General features: G+C 39.2%; 1 pseudogene; it reads right to left on the minus strand.

Annotated features, from left to right (window-relative positions):
- Positions 1-312: 312 nt before the first annotated feature.
- On the minus strand, positions 313-8,954 carry LOC133060508 (small ribosomal subunit protein uS14-like; annotated as a pseudogene).
- Positions 8,955-18,635: the final 9,681 nt, after the last annotated feature.

Raw genomic sequence — 18,635 nt, forward strand, 5'->3', positions numbered from 1 at the left:
AAACAAGTTGCCTCCAGGTGCATCCCAAATGGCATGTTGATTGACTTGGTTCAAAAAGAAATTAGGGATGTAAATGTGTTTGAGAAATTATTATCCAAATCACACCATCCTCTTCAGACAGTTGTTTGACTGAATACTGAAAAGAATGTTAAAAATCTTCCAGCAAAAGCCTTTGCCCAAGTGTTAAGCGATAAACTGGTGTGAATTCTCTTCTTGCCCTCTGAGAAAAAGATCCTCCTTGCCTTTGATATTAATTCAGGTTGTTTGCATGTATAATTCAAACACATTTGTAGGTGGCCTTCTATCAAAATGTCATGAGATCTCATATTTAGAATTACTAACACTTAAGGTGATGGAATGAGCATCAAAATTATTGGCCAAGACAGCTGTCACTAGTGTCTTAAAGCAGATGGGTGTAGATACTCCGAAGGGAATATCCTCAGCCTAAAATGACAATAACAAAAATATTTTTCGTTTGTGTATTAGTTAACCTTTTCAAAAAGTTTTTACTCTTATTGTCTTCTTTATGGAGACCTGAAGTTTCCCTTGATCAAAGATTTCTGTCTTATTAATTGATCGATTCTCTCCTTCAATAAAGTTCAGTTTTGGTCAGACGCTAGAAATATGGAGGTGAACACGACAGTCAGGACAGGGTGCTGTTTTTGTTTGAATTCCACTGTGGAGAGACAGACAGTATGAATTAAACAAATGTGTAAGGATGTTTCAGAACCTGAGTTTCAGTTCCCCCCTTCTATCATTAAATCTACCATTGAAGATTAATTTCATTAAAAAATCATCCATCATTTTAAATTATTGCTGTTTATATGATGGAGCTGCAGCAGTAATTCTGTAACATGCATGTGTGGCGTTAGGAAGAATATTTTCTGTTGTTGACCTTTATAAGCATCTAGTAAGTTGGCCTTTCCCATTCTCGCTCAAGGATGGTTAATGGATAATTCTGGAAAGATAATGCTGTTATTTTACTATTACCTGAGTGGCCCTTTTATGATACTTTGTTCTTGCAGATTTCTAGGAACTACAGAGCATGTATAGAAGTCCATAAACAACAACAAAAAATCTGTATCGATCTGCAATGCATTAATTTGGTCAGTGAACCAAAATTATATATTGCAAACCTTTCTAAACAACGTCCTGCAACTAATAACTGTAGTTTTCTGTACTCAACCAAGTGAAGAAAATCCATTATCAGTTCTTATTTGGACTGAGTCTCTCTCTCTCTCTCTCTTCCCCTCACCTTTGTTGTTCAGCAGTCTCTCAAGAACTGCAAGATAAAGGCAGGAGGTCAGCATCCACAGGGCAGGGCCATCTCTGGCCTTAAGCCCTTATTCCATTTGTTGGGACTTTGTCTGTACTCTTTCCAGGAATAGTACATAATTTTTTTTTTAGAAGAATGAATAAATGCATACCAAGAACTGAGATTGGGTTGCACAATGAATTTAACAGTTTGAGGTTAGAGGGCAAATCTTCTTAGAGCAAGCCACACAGCAACCCACTTAATTGAAGAGCCAGCAATATACTCCTGTATGTAAACGTCACAACAAGTCCACATTTCTGATTTGGTCTTTGTGCTGGTGTAACTTTTCAGCTACTAGAGGTGAGAGAGAGAGACTCAGCCTGTCTGAGAAATAATAATGGATTTTTTTCATTTGACAGAGTTGTGAAAATTACCAAATTATGGTTGCTAGTAACAGGACACTAGAACAAATTGCATTTTAATGACATTTTCAAATATACACCCTGTCCCCCCACTATATCATAGAGTGTTTGAACTGTACATTTTGGTCTATATTTCCTCTCCCCTTTGGAAAGAATAACAAATTGTACTTTTATAGGAAAAAAAAAAAAAAAACCCAAACCAAAAGCACTGCATATGGCAACAGAAGATTAGGTTATACAATTTAATAATTTTGCGGCTTCTGGCAAGTCACTTCACATCTCTGGGCCATAGTTTTCTCATCTGTTAAACAGCAGGGATCCTTCGATGATCTCTGAGCTGTGCTTCAATCTTACTAAGTTGAGCTATGCTGGTCTCCCAGATTCTATCTCTATCTGAAATCCACTTCCTCCTTGAAAATGAAAGTGTTAGTCACTCAGTCATGTCCAACTCTTTGTGACCCCATGGACTATAGCCCACCAGACTCCTCTGTCCATGAAAGTCTCCAGGCAAGATTACTGGAGTGTGTTGCCATTTCCTTCTCCAGGGGACCTCCTCTACCCAGGGATCAAACCTGGGTCTCTATCATTGCATGCAGACTCTTTACCAATTGAGCCACCAAGGAGGCCCCCTTCTTCTTCCTTATCCTCTCTTATTAGGTATGACAGTTGTCCTCCAGTGAGTCTGTACTGTGAGAGGGGAGAAGACATGTTAATTAATTATTTGGCCTATTTCTGTGAATATATTGTGTTTATATATTTTTATTGAAAATTATTTTCATATGGAACAACTATATGGGAATGCTAGAGAAAATGCTAAGTTCATTTAAAATCAATCCCAAGCACATTTTCTTTTTCTCACTGTCTCCACCTGTTTGTCTCATGGAAAATTCTTTCCTTGGTTACTTTCCAGAGACAGAAATCAATGAACAATTCTGAAATGATTTCTTAAAATAAATTAGAACTGATTCTCAAGTAAAGAAATGCTTCCTTTTTTTCATGACTGCACTCATGCCTAGCCTACATCACAGAGAATTCCCTTCTAATGATCTTTTCCTTGTGCCCTGCCTGCTACCATGTTTCTTAGATCTGCTTGTCCTTGGCTCATAATCAATTTTGAGCCTAAATTCTCCTACCTTTTCACCTAAATTCATACTGCTGACCTCTAGGTGAATCTGCCAGTATCTTCATTTTAAACAAATCTTGTTGTAAAGCTGTACATATTTTTACATTTTTTAAATTCACTTTTTTTTTTTGATGTAGAGCTAAGTTCTAATAGATTCATAGCCATATATAACTAATACCACAATCAGGATACAGAACAGGTCTGTGACACCAAAGATTTCCTTGAGCTCTCCCTTTGTTCTCAAACCCTGCCTTCAGTCCTAACCCTTGAAATTATGGATTTGTTTCTGCACTTTAAAGTATTGCATTTTCCAGAATGTCATGTAATTGGAATAATATAGTGTTAAAGTCATAATACATTTGAGATTCATTGGTTGGTGTATATACCAATAGTTCACCCCTTCTTATTGGTGAAAGGTATTCCACCACATGGATGTGCCATGGTTTGTTTGTCTATATACTTGCTAAAAGAACATTTGGGTTACTTCTAATTGGGGGAAATTATAAAAATATTATAAATATTAATTATAAATAATAGGCTGTAAAATTCAGAAAAGCATGTACTTCTGCTTCATTGACTATGCTAAAGTCTTTGACTGCATGGATCACAACAAACTGTGGAAAATTCTTAAAGTGATAGGAATACCAGAATACCTTACCTGCCTCCTGTGAAACCTGTTTGGATATCAAGAAGCAGCAGTTAGAACCAGACATGGAACAATGGACTGGTTCCAAACTGGGAAAGGAGTACATCAGGGCTGTGTATTGTTATCCTGCTTATTTAACTTATATGCAGAGTACATCATGCGAAATGCTGGGCTGGATGAAGCACAAGCTGGGGTCAAGATTGCTGGGAGAAATATCAATAACCTCAGATATGCAGATGACACCACCCTTATGAAGGTGAAAGAGGAGAGTGGAAAAGATGGCTTAAAACTCAACATTCAAAAAACAGAGATCATGGCATCCGATCCCATCACTTACTGGCAAATAGTTGGGGAAACAATAGAAATAGTGGCAGACTTTATTTTCTTGGGCTCCAAAATCACTGCAGATGGTGGCTGCAGCCATAAAATTAAAAGATGCTTGCTCCTTGGAAGAAAAGCTATGACAAATCTAGATAGTATATTAAAAAGTGGAGACATCACTTTGCTAACAAAGGTCCATCTAGTCAAAGCTATGGATTTCCAGTAGTCATGTATGGATGTGAGAGTTGGACCATAAAGAAGTCTGAGTGCCGAAGAATTGATGCTTTTGAACTGTGGTGTTGGAGAGGATTCTTGAGAGTTCCTTGGACTGCAAGGAGATCAAACTAGTCAATCCTAAAGGAAATCAACCCTGAATATTCATTTGAAGGACTGATGCTGAAGCTCCAATACTTTGGCCACCTGATACAAGGAGCTGACTCATTAGAAAAGACCCTGATGCTGGGAAAGATTGAAGGCAGGAGGAGAATGGGGTGAACAGAGGATGAGATGGTTGGATGGCATCACCAACTCAATGACATGAGTTTGAGCAAGGACCAGGAGATGGTGATGGACAGGGAAGCCTGGCTTGTTGCTGTCCATGGGGTCATAAAGAGACGGACATGACTGAGCGACTGAACAACAACAACATAAAATTCATATACAGGTTTTTGTATGAATGTCAGTTTTTATTTCTCTCGAGTAAATATCTATGAATAGAATTGCTGGGCTGTGTGGTAAGTAGTGTATGTTTAATTTTATTAGAAACTTTCAAGCTTTTTTTGTTTTTTTTTACAGAGTTGGCTATACTGTTTTGCATGTCCTCCAGTGATAAGAGTTACAGAAACTCTTGTGATGATACTTGGTGTGAGCCAGGATTGGTTTGTTTTTTTTTTTTAGGCATCCTAACAGTTGTTTAGTGAGGTGTACCTTTTTTTTTTTTTTTTTAACAATAAGACATCTTTTATAGTATGAAAAAAAATACTTACCAGTCCAGCTTGGTGAATATCACCAGTATCTGGAGCCATTCCAAGGATCCTGACTGGGTATTTGACTTAAATCTCATCATTCAAGAGGATGTATAAAACAGATGCATCCCACAATAAAAGTGGGCTCCAACAATGATAAATTACATATCTTAAGCTTTAGAAACCAAATGTACAATAAATGTATAGCTTTAGACTAGCTTTCTTGCCCCTGTAGCCTATTGCCAAGGATTCAGAACTAACTGAAAGCTCCTCAGATCACACCACTACACAATTTAGGGAATATTTAAGATAATAAGAGAGACATTTGTTTATAGCACAAGTTAAAATACAGGACTGATAAGTTTAGTATCAGAATCATGACACCTTTAGTTCTATTTTTTTAATTTATTTTTTAATTGAAGGATAATTGCTTTATAGAATTTTGTTGTTTTCTGTCAAACCTCAACATGAATCGGCCATAGGTACACATATATCCCCTCCTTCTTGAACCTCCCTCCCATCTCCCTCCCCATCGCACCCATTTAGGTTGATACAGAGCCACTGTTTGAGTTTCCTGAGACATACAGCAAATTCTCGTTGGCTATCTGTTTTACATGTGGTAATGTAAGTTTCCATGTTACTCTCTCCAAACATCTCTTCCTCTCCTCCCCTCGTAATAAGGATTATGTCTGCATTCTTTCTTGGAATTGTGCCCTTACCTACTATCTGTTGACTACACAGAACCCCTGGCCTTTGAAATGAGGGAGTCCTCACTTCAAATGTATCCTAGTTGCACATTGGAATAGTTAATATCTTCATCATGGCTTTTGGCCTCATAGCATCTTAAAATCTTACTAACATCCTCAGTTAAGACACTAGCCAGGCACTCTTAGACTACCCTATCTAGAGGCTGCTTATTAGAACCTGGTGTAGCTAGGTTTGTGCTCAGTTGCTCAGTCATGTCTGATACTTTGCAACATCATGGACTGTAGCCCTCCAGACTCCTCTGTCCATGGGATTTTCCAGGCAAGAATATTGGAGTGGGTTGCCATTTCCTACTCCAGGGGATCTTCCTGACCCTGGGATCAAACCCATGTCTCATGTGGTCTCCTGTGTCTCCTGCATTAGCAGGCAGATTCTTTACTAACTGAGCTACCAGGGAAACCCTGTAACCTAGTTTATTAGAACCTGTGTTTGTCAGTGGCTCAGTGGTAAATAATCTGCCTGCAATGCAGGAGACCCCAGTTTGATTCCTAGGGTTGGGAAGATCCCCTGGAGAAGGGATAGGCTACCCACTCCAGTATTCTTGGGCTTCACTGGTGACTCAGACAGTAAGGAATCCACCTGCAGTGTGGGAGACTGGGGTTTGATCCCTGGGTTGAGAAGATCCCCTGGAGGAGGGCATGGCAACCCACTCTGGTATTCTTGCCTAGAGAAGTCCCCAAGGACAGAGGAGCCTGGCAGACTACAGTCCATGGGGTAGCAAAGAGTCGGACATGGCTGAGTACTAAGCATAGCACATAGCTAAGTTACATCTTATCTCAAGGTTGGGTTCTCAAGTCGGCAAGAAAGGAAAAACTGCTGATTATTTAGTTACTATCAAAACTCCTTTTAGATTGATGCCAACTGGAGGCCACCAAACCATCTTGCAGCTGGGATTGGCTCAGTCAGTTTTTCCTTGTGCTTTGGAATACATTGCTTTATCTTCTGTTGAGCACCAGATGAAGAAGTTGGCTTCTGTTTAGGGGCCATGTTGTAAGAAAACTATCTTCAGTGTCTGAGTAGCAGAATTCTATTTAGTGCATCTGATTCTCACACTATGAGAAGCTTGGAGGAGCTGAGATAAACTGAGAGAACAGATTCATGTTCCTGCTTTTACTTATCTTGGGCTTACACACTCAGCATATTGAGAGAGTTGGCAGGTGGGATTTCTGGCTCCATCTTATTATTTTTCTGTCTTTCTTGCTACCTTTTGCCCACCTTCCCAAGGTATATAGTTGGATTTCCACACACAAAAAATGTTAATAGATATTTGTAATGCTTCTGTACTGGCAGTGTAGTAACTGGCTACTGTATTTTTTTTTCCATTTCCCCACAATTAAATGGGGAAACACTGATGGATTTTACATATCTCTTAATGTCTAGTGGCAAATTTGGCAAACTCTATTCCCACCCCGGGTGGTGCCCCCTGCAAGTTACCACAGTTGATGAGCCTGCCCTCAGAACAACCATACCCAGCACTGTTCTTACATTAGTGAGAGACATTCTTTGCTGCTGCTTTAGCCTAAAGCTCTAGAGTTCCCCTCCCAAGGTCTATAAATGCTCAGGCAGATTATAGAGCTGGGCTCATTAAAATTTGGCTTTCAAGCAGTGGTGACAACAGAATATGATGCTATCACTTCTATTTTCATTTTCTGAAATGACTGTAGCATTACTCACTGGAGACACATTGGACCTTTTGAACATGTTTTTATGCAATTAACTTCACAGACGTAAAAGTGCCAACAAGATTTTCAAAATACAGCAAAGCAAATTTCCAAATCTGGTTTAATAATACAAAATAACTGCTGTTTGTATGTAATAAAGAACAGTATGTAAAAGAGGTAGACTTATAAATGCATTGAATAAGCAAATTATTTTTAAAATAGGTAGAGAAAAATTTTAAAATTGTTAGCACTGAGCCTTACATAAGTAGGAGTTCATTAAATATTATTCCCTTTCCTTTTCTTTGATTTTTAATCCTCCATGTTTAGAAGATGGGTTTTGATAAAGGACTTTGATGGCAGAAAGGGGAAAAACTGCTTAGATAAGAAGGGTTAGTCCTTATATCACCCATTTCCTTGTTTATTCTGGGAAGGTAATGAGGCACAACAGAAATACTCTGAATCAGACAAACCTCTATTGACATTGAAGCTAGCTGTGTGACCTTAGGCAAACTTTTACTGAGCATCAGCTTCTTATTCTTAGAATAAGAGAATATTCTGAATATTTAAGGCAGTGAATAATTACACTGCTTTGCAGAATCATTGTAACAGTTTAGATGAGGTCATTGAATTTGTTTACTTTTGGTTCCAAGCAACCGTCTTAACAGTGTAGATTTTGTGGCAAGTGCAGGGGCTCTGAAACTTTTCAGTAATTTCTCAGTGTAAGCCAGTGATTCTCATTTACCTAACCATATTGCTTTACTTTAGAAAAGGAATACACAATTTTTGCAGATACAGGCATCCTGGCTACCAGAGTGGTGAGGTCTCATCCTAAATTATTATACCTCACCTCATGAGTGTGATTGAGTTTCATTCCTTCCAGAGATGAACCTGATTTTTATGTGCAGGCAAAATGAAGTTTTGAGCTTGCAAAGTCAGAGGCTAGAAGCTGAAGGTTATATATTGCGCATGGTGAGGAATGTTACCCATGGAGACCTCGACAGAATGGGTAAACCTCTTTCCAGACTACACTGCTTCTGTGTACCCATTAAAATTTAAATTTAATCATTATTAAAGTAATGACTGGCCATAATTTAAAAATAAAAAGTAGTACTTTACTTATAATGAAAAACTCCCAATTCCTGCTATTTCAACCACTTTCAACCCTTTAAGCTATTTCTTCTTCCTTTCGTTGCCTGGTGGTTTCTAATTGTTCATTTATAAAGAATACATTACTGGGAGCTCTGTTTCTGGACATGGTTGGCTAGTTTGTGGACCTTGCCACAGAATGATAGGATATGGTGCCTGGCTCTCACACTAGGATACTCTCAAAATAATTTCTGAAGGCTTTTCTTTTTTTTTGAAATTTTAAACTTTTATTTTATATACAAAGAGCTAGTATTATTTCTGTGTAAAGACTCTGCCTGCAATGCAGGAGACCTGGGTTCGATCCTTGGGTTAGGAAGATCCCCTGGAGAAGGAAGTGGAAACCAACTCCAGTATTCTTGCCTGGAGAATCCCATAGACAGAGGAGCCTGGCAGGCTACAGTCCATGAGGTCGCAAAGAGTTGGACATGACTGAATGACAAGGTAGATGTGCTGAATGATCCATTCAAGGAAGTTCACTTGGTCCAACTTAATGAAGCCAATGTCATCGTACTGGCAGAAACACTGGTGATGCATATTGAGGCCATATTTCCAGATGAGACCATGCTAGTTTGAGCATACTTGGCAGGAGCGAGAACCCTAGCCAAATTCTCTCAGCTCCAGTAGAGCTGCTGGTGACCCATGTTGCTTTCTCGGCTGCAAGGAGACGAAAGGAATAAAGGCTGAAGTCCTTTCTTTTGGGTGGATCAGTTCCCTCAGAAAGATAGTCTCCTATTTCCCACCTGATGATATAAAACTGGCTGCATGCATTTTGGGAGTCCAGCGGGGGAAAGGTGCTAGTAAAGGGAGTGGGTGTGGTGGGTGGGTAACAGATTTTTATCAGGGCTTGTGGTCAGAATCTGCCTACCAATGCAGGAGAGGTGGGTTCAATCCCTGGGCTGGGAAGATCCCCTGGAGAAGGAAATGGCAACCCACTCTAGTTTTCTTGCCTGGGAAATCCCATGGACAGAGCATCCTGGTGAACTACAGTCCTTCGGGTCCCAAAGTGTCAGATATGGCTGACTTAACAGCAAAAATTATGAGCTCTTTGGAGAATGAGCTGGACCTTATTCATCTGGTATTCCTTGTGGCCCTGAGCTAGATGCCTTACACATTCTGACATGGAAATATATGAGCAGATTGTCTGGAATATTTGTCTCACTATTATTTGTTAGGAGCCTAGTTGAGTGTTTACTTGATACTCCATATATATTCCTTTGAAAACTGAGAGAGAATGGCTGGCCTACCCAGCAGAGAAAGACTGCTCTTTAATCACAGTGAATACATTGCTAAACTTCCAGCTACATGATAGAAAATAAAGGAGTCAGGATATGTATAAGGTGCTTAAAATAGTTTTTGGTGTAGGAACTATTATTATATTCATAGCTATCAATGAGTTGAAATAATTTATTAATTGAACAAATAATTCTTTTGAGCCTACAGTTTTGCTAAAGTGGTCCTTAATTTGAGTAATAGCCTGTCCTCAGGTAGCATACATTCTAGGAGAAACATGAAAAACTGATAAGCTAAATAATTAGATTCACAATAGCATCAAAAATAATAAAATACATAGGAATAAATTTAACCCAGGAGGTTAAATTTGATTTGTATGTTAAATTTGTACATAAATTTATTAGATTTTAACACTGAAAATTTATGTCATTTATGAAAGAAATTAAAGACACAAATACATGAAAAAAAATGTCCTGAATCAGAAGAATTAATGGACCCCAAGAATTAATATTGTTAAATGTTCATACTACCTAAAGCCATTTATAGGTTCAGTGCACACCCTATCAAAATTCCAATGACATTTTTAACAGAAATAGGAAAAAATCCTAAAATTTATATGAAACCACAGAAGACCCCACATAGTCAAAATTATCTTAAGAAAGAAGAACAAAGCATTACACTTTCTGATTTCAAACTTTATTACCATATAAATGGTATAGTAATTGAAACCATATGATGGCATGAAGATAGACACATAGTCCAGGAGAACAAAATTGAAAGCCCAGAAGTAAAAACACACATATTCAGTCAACTAATATTTGACAGCGGAGCTAAGAAGACTCAGTGGGGGAAAAGGTAGTCTCTTTAAAGAATGGTTTTGGGAAAACTGGATAACCACCAGAAAATGCAGGAAACAGGATAACCACCAACCACATGTAAGAAAATGAAACTGGACCCATATATTACACCATTCACAAAAATTAACTTGAAATGGATAAATGACTTAAATGTAAGGCCAGAAACTATAAAACTACTAGAAGAAAACATAGCTAAAAATCTCCTTGATTTTGGTTCTGACAATAATATTTTAGATGTGATAACAAAAGCATAAGTAACAAAAGCAAATACAAAACAAGTGGGACTACATTAAACTATTGATTAAAAAAAAAAGCTTCAGCACAGTAAAAAGAAACAATCAGCAAAATAAAATGGCAACCTCAGAATGAAAGAAAATACTTGCGAGCCAATTATTTGATAAGGGGTTAATATTGAAAATATATAAGAAGTTTAGACAACTCAATGGCAAAAAAACAATACAATTTAAAAATGGGCAGAGGAACTGAATAGACAGTTTCCCAAAGAAGACATACCAACAACCAACAGATAGATGAAAAGATGCTCAACTTCCCTAATCATTAAAGACATACAAATTAAAGCCACAGTTATACATCATCTCACACCTGTTAGAATGGCTGTTATTAAAAAGATAAGAGAGAAAATGAGTGTTGGTGAGGCTGTGGAGGAAAGGAAACCCTAGTGTATTGTTGATGGTAATGCTGACGCAGCTACTATGGAGAAGAGTAAAGAGGTTCCTCAAAAAGTTAAAAGTAGAACTACTGTCTGGTCCAGCAACCCCACTTCTGGGTGTATATCCAAAGGAAATGAACTCACTATTTCAAAGAGATATCTGCACCCCCAGTTTATTGGAGCATTATTCTCGATAGCCACGATGACATCAGAACAACCTAAATGTCTGTTAACAGGTGACTGGGTAAAGAAAATGTGATACATACATATATATATATATATATATATATACACACATACACACACAATGAAATATTATTCAGCCAATAAAAAAGAAGGAAATCCTGCCATATGCAATAGTAAGGATGGACCTGAGGGCATTATGCTATGACATAATTCAGAAAAAGACAAATACTGTATGTTCTCACACATAGAATCTAAAAAAAAGCCTAAACTCAAAGAAACAGAGAGAAGAATGGTAGTTGCCAGAGGCTTGGAGATGGGAGAAATAGCATTTGTCAATAAGTACAATCTGTAGCTCTAAGATGAGTGAGTTCTGGGAATTTAGTGTAGAGCATGATGAGGGGATTGATCAAGGTGGTGGAGAAGGAGAACATGGAACTCACCTCCACCAACAAACACTTAAAAATACATCCACTATGGAAGAATTCTCATGGAAGACCAACTGGAAACTGACAAATCTTTGTACAGCAAAGGCTATAAGACAGATCCACACGTAAACAGGCTGCCCTGGGAGTGAACTCAGAGGAAAAGGAGCACATACAGGCACAGATCCACCCTGGAGAGTGAGTGGTAAGCGCCAAAGATTAGTCCCTTGAGTCCTGGGTCCTACACAAGGAAGAGGAGCCCCTTCGCTGGTGGGAGGACTGCAGGGACTAAGAGAAGGGCTGCGGGAAGCCTGGACTCCTCTTGTGAGGAGTGTGCTTGCACTGGCTTGACCCCAGGTGAGGCAGAAGGTGAATAGATGTTTCTCAGGATCACTTCAGTGAGCACCCCAGCCCAATCCTAGGGAACATTCCATAAAAGGTTATAGCCCTGAGGTACCCACAGTTTAAGGGTTAGAGCCCCTAACCCTGGGTTAAAGTGCCAGGCCTTTGGATTTCTTTGTCTATGTTTGTCTTTGTCTGATTGTTTTATTTGTTAGTGTTGGCTAATAGGGGTTGGCTCTTGGATGACTGTAGAAAATTTTATTAAACCTGATATGAGAGACTTCCCTGGTGGTCCAGTGGTTACAACTCCGTGGTTTCACCACAGGGGGGTCAAGTTCTCTCTCTGGTTGGGGAACTAAGATTTCACTTACCAGGAGGTGCAGCCAAAAAATAAAATAAACCTGATATGAATGAGGATTCTCTGACTCAGGAGATATAAGACATTGCTCTGTGACTAGAAAAATTGCCTTACGGAGGTGATGGGATTTTTCACTCATGTCTGAGATGATTGGAGGTATTGATACAGACATGTATTCTCAATGAAACCAGACCTGGTTAACTTGTTCGTGTGAGAAAGTAAAGGAGAAATGCAGGAGTATAAAATAGGAAAATTCTCCACCCTTAAGGAGCATACCCTGGGCCTGGTTTAAATTAATTTTATTCAGTTGAACACGTTTTAGGTTTTCCTCACTGAGAAATTTAGTCCTCTTTTATGTGAGACAAACTAGCATGGAGTTAGCATTGAAATGGTTCTAAACATATACACTTCCCAGGTGGCTGTAAAGAACCTTCCTGACAATGTAGGAGAAGCAGGAGTTGTGGGCTTTATCCTTGAGTCAGGTAGATCGCCAAAAAGAGGAAATGGCAGCCCACTCCATTGTTCTTGCCTGAAAAATCCAGTGGACAGAGGAGCCTGGTGGGCTATAGTCCATAGGCCTGCAAAGAGTTAGACACAACTGGCTGACTAAGCATGCCCACGTATATCTATAACTTTGCCCAGAGGAACAAACAGTGGTGGTGGTGCTAAAGGCCATGGACTATATGAGGTCTTGGGTTGAATGTCTTCAACCTGAAAATCACCCAGACACCTAGATGAGCTTATATGTGACCTCCATTGCAGATGTAAAATGCTTTGGTGAGCTACCAGGAAGATTAAACTCCAACATACTCAGTTCTCTTTCACATTCAGCTCTGACTGAGTCTCAGGCAGCCTCCTCACTTTATTTTCTTCAAGATGACACACTCACCTCTTCCACTTTCTTCATCATTGGATACATTTTCCAAAGTGGTGAGACAGAGCCTGGCTTTTTTAGACCTCTCTACAATAGGCAAGCTTCCTTCAGTCCATGGGGAAAAGCTATCGGGAGCCTCTGACTCACTTGGCTATGCTCTTGGAACTGATGGGGCAGGTTCCTTGGCATGTGTGACTTTCAGGATATAGTTCTTGACAATAATCTCTAATGGAAAACTTTTCAGTGTTCCCTAAGTAAACCTTCAAATCCAAGCTGGTCATTGTTGGGACTGCCCATTCTCCTTAGTGGCTTCTCTAGGGAATTCTTACAGCCAAGTTGTGGATAGTCATTACTGCATTTGCTTGCTTCTCTCTAGAAACCAAAGTAGGAGCCAGAATTTCTTCCTAAATCTTAAAATTCTTGCTTTCTCTCTTATGCCTCAACCCAGGAGATTTGTTTATGTACTCCCCCTTTTCTGCCTCTGATGTATAAAGACAGCTTTCTGTATATGCCTGAGTGCCCTATTCCCTTGTTGGGTGAGATCTACCTACAAAATTAGATGATTTTCTCACCAAAAAAAGTAGACATTAAAGAACTCCCAGACCAAGCCTATGCACTCTAATCTGCACTGTTACAACTGGGACAAGCCTCAAAAAGAGGTTCCTGAAGAAATTCTTCAAAAGTTAAGAGTAAATGTTTGAGCTGATGGAAGGCCAAGAAGAACCAAGATGGCCGAACCAATAGTAGTCAAACTCTGTCAGGGGCTAAGGCTCCAAATTCAAAGCAGTACAATTTAAAGAGGCATGCGAGGGGAGATATAGAGCCTCTGATAACCACCTTTCTTATTACCAATTCTTCTGACTTTGTCAATCCCCATATAATACTCCAGTCCTGCCAGGACAAAAACCCAGGACTGGAGATTAGAACTTGATACAGAATTTGAGAGCCATTAACCAAATTGTAGAGATTATACATCTGGTACAACCCATAGATAGAGGAACCTGGCAGGCTATAGTCTATAGGGTCTCAAAGGGTCAAACATGACTTAAGCAACTGAAAACACACTCACACACACATCTGTCAGTGCCAAATCATTATACTTTGCTTACAACTTTATCTGGAGACATTCGCTAGCTTGACTAATATAAAACAACAATATTGCCAGATGGTTCTCCCACAAGGATTTAAGAATGCCCCCACCATCTGCAGGGAAGCTTTAGCCAAGAACCTAAGGTATCTCCAATTAAATGAGAACTCCTATTCTAATATCCCTGGAGGAGGGCATGGAAATCCATTCCAGTATTCTTGCCCGGAGAATCCCATGGACAGAGGAGCCTAGTGGTCCCACAGAGTCGGACATGACTGAAGCAACTTAGCACACACTCCAATATGTAGAACATATACTAATTGCTACTGATGGTAAAACTAAGGAAGCTTTAGAACAAAATACAATCTTCATTTTAAATTTTTTGGCAGACCAGGGCTATAAAGTCTCCCAGCATGTATTTCTCAACCAATGATAAAATATCTAGGATTTTGAATTATCAGAAAGAAAGACAAAGAAACTTATGGCTGGATCAAAGGCGAGCATTAACTATGATGGCTGTACCCACCCATCAGAAGGTAATTTTGAAGATTCTTAGGAATGGCTGAGTTTTGTTGTATTTGGATTCCTAACTTTAGACTGATGGCCCAACCTCTATAGGAGGCTCTTAAAGGAAATGACAATGAGCCATTAAGCTGTACTGGAATACCAGAAGGCATTCTGTACTGTGCAGATAATTGAAGGACTCTATCCTAGCAGAATCAAACTGACTGATCAGTCTTTAGAAAATCCAGATATAGAAATGTTTACAGATGGGTGCAGCTTCATCGGTCAGTGACTTCAAAAGGCTGAGTATGCAATAGTAACTCATCAGGAAGTCATGCAAGCAGATCCCTTCCTCCAAGTACATCTGCCCAAAAGGCAGAGCTCATAGCACTCGTGAGAGTTGTGCACTTTAGAGTTAAGAATAAAGTGAGCATTTATACTGATTCTAAGTTTGGCTTCTCTATTGTGCATGCTCATGGGACATGGAAATGAAAAGAGAGAAGTCTACTAACATCAAGAAGAAAAATTAAATGGAAACTGGCTTTATTAGACTCTGTTATAATGCTGTAAAAAAAAAAAAAGCCATAGTACATTGCCTGGACCACCAAAAGACTGATAGTTAAGTTAAAGGAAATAGTTTGGCTGTTCAGGCAGCTGGAACCAAAAACCCAGATCCTAAGGCCTTAGTACTCATTCTGAGGTGGACCTATCCCTGTTTATGCCTCAGTATTTAGAAGTGGATCTAGTGAGAGCAGATGAACGGGGATTTCATGCTGACTTTTGAGAGTTAGATGGTCATCAATACCAAACAACGAAAGAAGACTGGGTTTACAATGAATAGGGGCTAATGCTTATATCTGAGCATTTAAAGGAAAGAATTATTATTCATTTACATAAAGTAACCCATTATGGAAGTGAAGAATCCTATCACTGGTGACAAAAGTTTATTGTGGTCCACAAATGCAAAAGAACCATCCAAAAGGTAATATAAAATTGCCTGATCTGTGCCAGAAACAATGCTAAAACTGGGCAACCCCAATAATAAAAAGTGTGCAAATCTGAGGGACAGAACCAGGAGATAGTTGACACATAGACTTTACTGCTTTGCTAAGAGCCACAGGAAATTATAGATACTTCCTGGTATTTATGGACACCTTCACAGGATGGATTGAAGCTTTTCCATGAGAAAATGAAAGCTTCCAAGATAACAAAAGCTTTGCTAAAGAAATTATCACTCATTTGGGGTTGTCTCTTTCAAGTTGAAGTGACAACAGAGAAGCTTTCGTAACCAAGGTGACTCAAGGAGTGTCTGGGGCCCTTGGAACACAATAGAATTTACATGGTTCATGGAGACCCCCAGCCTATGGGGAAGACTGAAAAGAAGAGTCTTGCCTTAAAAAAAGAAACCAACTAAACTTGGGATAAGGTCTTAGTTGCTCTGCTTAGGATAAGAGTAGCCCATAGAAGCAAGCTGTAGCTGAGCCCTTATGAAATGTAATATGGAAGACCCCTCTTTAAGATTAAGTATAAAATACTATTGCAATTTTGAAAATGATCATATTTTAAAAGAACTAGATACTATAAAATGTGTACAATTTCTGGATATTACTTTATCTGCTATACACAAATATACTTCTAGTAGATTAATGTTTCTGTACTGCGTAAGCCCAGAGGATTGAGTCCTCAAAACTTGGAAAACATCAACTTCCTGAGGATCAACTGCAACCTAAGTGAAATGGACAATTCCCAAACAGGCACACTCTCCATGGACAGAAGGAAGTAGAAGGACCCACAGTTCTAATATCAGGGGGAAACCCACTGTCAATTTCTCAGGCCCTCATAACTCTTGTAAACCCATGCGTGCTAAGTCGCTTCAGTCATGCCTAACTCTTTGCAACCCCATGGACTGTAGCCTTCCAGGCTCTTCTGTCCATGGGATTTCCCAGGCAAGAATACTGAAGTGGGTTGCCAGTCCCTTCTCCAGGGGATCTTCCCAACCCAGGGATCAAACCCGGGTCTACTGTATTTCAGGCAGATTCTTTACCATCTGAGCCACTAAGGAAGTCCTGTAAACCTATAACTGACCTTAAATTAGGTTTCTAAAATAAACAGGACAGCCAAGATTCCACCTGACCAGGAAGAGAAAACATGGACATCTTTTAAAATAAATGGCTTACACCAAAGAATCTGGATTAGGCCTATATAAATCCAAATTCAACCACTAACAATGTTTAAAAATAACACATTTTCATGTGTTCTCAAAGCAATAAGGTATTTTTTTTGAAGGACTGTAAAAACTTTATGTTTCATATTTTAGTATTAATCTTTTTACTACTTGCTATCAGCTAGAGCCAACATCCGCTGGATCATTGAAAAAACAAGAGAGTTCCAGAAAAACATCTATTTTTGCTTTATTGACTATGCCAAAGCCTTTGACTGTGTGGATCACAATAAACTGTGGAAAATTCTGAAAGAGATGGGAATACCAGACCACCTGACCTGCCTCTTGAGAAACCTGTATGCAGGTCAGGAAGCAACAGTTGGAACTGGACATGGAACAACAGACTGGTTCCAAATAGGCAGTATATTGTCACCCTGCTTATTTAACTTATATGCAGAGTACATCATGAGAAATGCTGCGCTGGAAGAAGCACAAGCTTGAATCAAGATTGCTGGGAGAAATATCAATAACCTCAGGTATGCAGATGACACCACCCTTATGGCAGAAAGTGAAGAGGAACTAAAAAGCCTCTTGATGAAAGTAAAAGAGGAGAGTGAAAAAGTTGGCTTAAAGCTCAACATTCAGAAAACTAAGATCATGGCATCACTTCATGGCAAATAGATGGGGAAACCATGGAAACAGTGTCAGACTTTATTTTTTTGGGCTCGAAAATCACTGCAGATGGTGACTGCAGCCATGAAATTAAAAGACGCTTACTCCTTGGAAGGAAAGTTATGACCAACCTAGACAGCATATTAAAAAGCAGAGACATTACTTTGTCAACAAAAGTCCGTCTAGTCAAGGCTATGGTTTTTCCGGTAGTCATGTATGGATGTGAGAGTTGGACTATAAAGAGGCTGAGCACAGAAGAATTTGTGCTTTTGAACTGTGGTGTTGGAGAAGACTCTTGAGAGTCCCTTGTACTGCAAGGAGATCCAACCAGTCCACCCTAAAGGGAATCAATCCTGAATATTCATTGGAAGGACTGATGCTGAAGCTGAAACTCCAATACTTTGGCCACCTGATGCAAAGAACTGAGTCATTTGAAAAGACCCTGATGCTGGGAAAGATTGAAGGCAGGAGGAGAGGGGGATGACAGAGGATGAGATGGTTGGATTGTATCACCGACTTGATGGACATGAGTTTGAGCAAGTTCTGGGGAGTTGGTGATGGACAGTGAAGCATGGCGTGCTGCATTCCATGGGGTCACAAAGAGTTGGACACAATTGTGTGACTGAATTGAACTGAATTGAAATCAGCTTCCAAGTTTGAAATTCCCTTTACTCCTTAAATTTTGCCTGGGACCCTGGATGAGGAGACAAATTTGAGAGCCTCACTTCTTGTCTCCATGCTAGTTGACTTCACAATAAAGTTCTTTTCTTTCTCAAAAGCCTGTGCCATTATTATTGGCTTCTGTGCCTGCCAGGCAGCGAATCCTTGATGCTTATCAGTGTTTATTAACATTATTGTGGTCATTATTTCACAATGTATATCCGCTTAAAATTTAATATGTTATATGCTAATAATATCTTAATAAAGCTGGAGATAATCTAAATAAATAATTAGGAAAAATCCCAGAG

The sequence above is a fragment of the Dama dama genome, chromosome 8 (genome assembly GCF_033118175.1).
Source record: "Dama dama isolate Ldn47 chromosome 8, ASM3311817v1, whole genome shotgun sequence".
Classification (NCBI taxonomy): Eukaryota; Metazoa; Chordata; class Mammalia; order Artiodactyla; family Cervidae; genus Dama; species Dama dama.